This window comes from Psammomys obesus, unplaced genomic scaffold, assembly GCF_907164565.1.
Source record: "Psammomys obesus unplaced genomic scaffold, mPsaObe1.curated_primary_1811, whole genome shotgun sequence".
Lineage (NCBI taxonomy): Eukaryota > Metazoa > Chordata > Mammalia > Rodentia > Muridae > Psammomys > Psammomys obesus.
The window spans coordinates 15,020,840-15,025,150 of NW_026596117.1; positions in this window are offsets into that span (position 1 = coordinate 15,020,840).

Genomic DNA, 4,311 nt, shown 5'->3' on the forward strand with positions numbered 1-4,311 from the left:
AGTTGGTGAAGATCCTTTCCTAGTCTGAAAGCTATCATTTTATTCTTATGACTATGTCTTTTGCTATACAGAAGCTTTTCAGTTTCATGAAGTCCCATTTATCGATTGTTGCTCTTAAAGCCTGTGCTGTTGCTGTTCTGTTCAGGAAGTTGTCTCCTGTACCAATGAGTTCCAGGCTCTTCCCCACTTTTTCTTCTAACCTACTTAGTATATCTGCTTTTATGTTGAGATCTTTGATCCATTGGGACTTTAGTTTTGTACAGGGTGATAAATATGAATCTATTTTCATTTTTCTACATATAGACATCCAGTTGGACCAGCTCCATTTGTTGAAGATGCTGTCTTTTTTTCCATTGAATGGTTTTGGCTTCTTTGTCAAAAATCGAGTATTCATAGGTGTTTAGGTTTATTTACGGGTCTTCTATTTGGTTCCATTGATCCACATTTCTGTTTCCATGCCAATACCATGCCGTTTTTATTACTATTGCTCTGTAGTACAGCTTGAGATCAGGGATAGAGATACCTCCAGATGACCTGTTGTTGTACAGGATCATTTTAGAGATTCTGGGGTTTTTGTTTCTCCATATGAAGTTGAGGATTTTTCTTTCAAGGTCTGTAAAGAATTCTATTGGCATTTTGATGGGAATTCCATTGAATCTGTAGATTACTTTTGGAAGATGGCCATTTTTACTATGTTAATCCAATCCATGAGCACGAGAGATCTTTCCATCTTCTGATATCTTCCTCAGTTTCTTTCTTCAAAGATTTGAAGTTTTTTGCAGACAGGTTTTTCACCTGCTTGGTTAAAGCCACCCCAAAGTATTTTATGTTATTAGTGGCTATTGTGAAGGGTGTTGTTTCCCTAATTTCTTTCTCGGCCCTTTTGTCTTTGGTGTACAGGAGGACTTCTGATTTTTTTTTTTTTTGAGTTGATTTTGTATCCTGCCACTTTGCTGAAGGAGTTCTCTGGTTGAATTTTTGTGGTCGCTCATGTATACTATCATATCATATGGGAATAGTGACACTTTGACCTCTTCCTTTCCAATTTGTATCCCCTTGATCTCCTTTAGTTATCTTATTGCTTTAGCTAGGACTTCAAGTACTATGTTGAATAGATATGGAGAGTGGGAAGCCTTGCTTTGTTTCTGATTTCAGTGTGATTGATTTAAATTTCTCTCCATTGAGTTTGATGTTGGAGATAGGCTTGCTGTATGTTGCCTTTACTGTGTTTAGATATGTGCTTTGTATCCCTGATCTCTCCAAGACTTTAAACATGAATGGATGTTGGAGTTTTTCAAACATTTTTTTGGTATCTAAGGAGATGGTCTTGTGGTTTTTCTCCTTCAGTTTGTTTATATGGTGGATTACATTGATGGGTTTCCATATATTGAACCATCCTTGCATGCCTGGGATCAAGACTACTTGGTCATGGTGAATGATATCTTTTATGTGTACTTAGATTTGGTTTGCAAGTATTTTATTGAGTATTTTTTTTTGCATCAATGTTCATAAGAGAGATAGGTCTGAAGTTCTCTTTTTTGTTGGGTCTTTGTGTGGTTTAGGTATCAAGGTGACTGTGACTTCATGGAATGAGTTTGGTAAAGTTCCTTCTGTTTCTGTTTAGTTCCTTCTGTTTCTGGAATAGTTTGAAGGGAATTGGAATTAGCACTTCTTTGAAGGTCTGGTAGAATTCTGTGCTTAAACCATCTGGCCGAGGGCGTTTTTTGGAAGGAAGATTGTTGAGGACTGTTTCTATTTCCTTGGGTGATACAGGGCTATTCAATATATTTTTTGTTTGTTTGTTTGTTTGTTTTGTTTTGTTTTGTTTTTAATTTTATTTTTTTCTTATCAGTTACATTTTATTAACTCTGTATCCCAGCCGTGTCCCGATCCCTCATTCCCTCCCAGTCCCTCCCTCCCTCCCTCATCTCCACCGTGCCCCTTTCCAAGTCCAATGATAGGGGGTACCTCCTCCCCATTCATCTGATCCTGTTTTATCAGGTCTCTTCAGGACTGGCTGCAAAGCTCTCCTCTGTGGTCTAACAGGACTGCTCCTACCTTGGGGGGTGGGGAGACCAAAGAGCCAGTCATTGAGTTCCTGTTAGAAATAGTCCTTGTTCCCCTCACTATGGGAAACCAATTGGTTACTGAGCTACCACAGGCTACATCATGAGTCTTTGCTTTGAAAACACGGCTAGTTAGAGTCTTTCAAATGCGCTCAGTAGACTTCTGTCATACATTCAATGCACATCCCATCTGTCTTTCTAAATGAGGATTGATCATCTTATCCCATGTCCGCTCTCTTGATTATCTTTTTTAGGTGTATAGATTTCATTATGTTTATCATATCTTATAGGTCTATATAAGTGAGTATATACCGCGTTTGTCTTTCTCCTTCTGGGATATTTCACTCAGGATGATCTTTTCTAGATCCCACCATTTGCCTGCAAATTTCATGATTTCCTCCTTTTTGATTGCTGAGTAGTATTGCATTGTGTAAAAATACCACAATTTCTGTACCCATTCCTCTGTTGATGGACATCTGGGTTGTTTCCAGGTTCTCGCTATTACAAATAAAGCTGCTATAAACATGGTTGAGCAAATATCCCTTTTGTGTACTTGAGAAAACTTTGGGTATATACCTAGGAGTGGTATAGCTGGGTCTTGAGGAAGCACTATTCCTAATTGTCTTGGAAAGCGCCAGATAGATTTCCAGAGTGGTTGTACCAGTTTACATTCCCACCAGCAGTGGAGGAGGGTTCCCCTTTCTCCACAACCTCTCCAGCATGTGTTGTCCCTTGAGTTTTTCATTTTGGCCATTCTGATGGGTGTAAGGTGATATCTAGGGTCGTTTTGATTTGCATTTCCCTGATGGCTAATGAGGATGAGCATTTCTTTAAGTGTTTCTCTGCCATTCGATATTCCTCTGTCGAGAATTCTCTGTTTAGCTCTGATACCCATTTTCTTAATTGGATTACTTGGTTTGCTGCTTTTCAGCTTCTTTAGTTCTTTGTGTATACTCAATATTAGTCCTCTGTCAGATAAAGGGTTAGTGAAGATTCTTCCCCAATCTGTAGGCAGGCGTTTTGTTTTGATGACAGTGTACTTTGCTTTACAGAAGCTTTTCAGTTTCATGAGGTCCCATTTATTGATTTTTGCTCTTAGAGCTTGTGCTGTTGGTGTTCTGTTCAGGAAGTTGTCTCCTGTGCCAATGAGTTCTAGGCTGTTCCACACTTTTTCTTCTAACAGATTTAGAGTATCTGGTTTTATGGTGAGATCTTTGATCCACTTGGACTTTAGTTTTGTGCAGGGTGATAAATATAGATCTATTTTCATTTTTCTGCATTGGACGTCCAGTTGGACCAGCACCATTTGTTGCAGATGATGTCTTTTTTCCATTGAATCGTTTTGGCTTCTTTGTCAAAAATCGAGTATTCATAGGTGTGTGGGTTTATTTCTGGGTCTTCTATGCAGTTCCATTGATCCTCCTTTCTGTTTTTATGCCAATACCATGCAGGTTTTATTACTATTGCTCTGTAGTACAACTTGAGATCGGGCATAGAAATACCTCCAGATGATCTGTTGTTGTACAGGATCATTTTAGAGATCCTGGGTTTTTTGTTTCTCCATATGAAGCTGAGAATCTTTTTTTTCAAGGTCTGTAAAGAATTGAGTTGGTATTTTGATGGGAATTGCATTGAATCTGTAGATTGCTTTTGGCATGATGGCCATTTTCACAATGTTAATCCTACCAATCCATGAGCACAGGAGATCTTTCCATCTTCTGAGATCTTCTTCAATTTCTTTCTTCAGAGACTTGAAGTTTTTCTCAAACAGGTCTTTCACTTGCTTGGTTAGAGTCGCACCAAGGTACTTTATGTTATTAGTAGCTATTGTGAAGGGTGTTGTTTCCCTAATTTCTTTCTCGGCCCTTTTGTCTTTGGTATACAGGAGGCTTCTGATTTTTTTGAGTTGATTTTGTATCATGCCACTTTGCTGAAGGTGTTTATCAGCTGGAGGAGTCCTCTGGTTGAATTTTTGGGGTTGCTCATATATACTATCACATCATCTGCGAATAGTGACATTTTGACCTCTTCCTTTCCGATTTGTATCCCCTTGATCTCCTTTAGTTGTCTTATTGCTCTGGCTAGGACTTCAGGTACTATGTTGAAGAGGTATGGAGAAAGTGGGCAGCCTTTTCTTGTCCCTGATTTCACTGGGATTGATTTAAGTTTCTCTCCATTGAGTTTGATGTTGGCTATAGGCTTGCTGTATTTTGCCTTTACTATGTTTAGATATGTGCCTTGTATT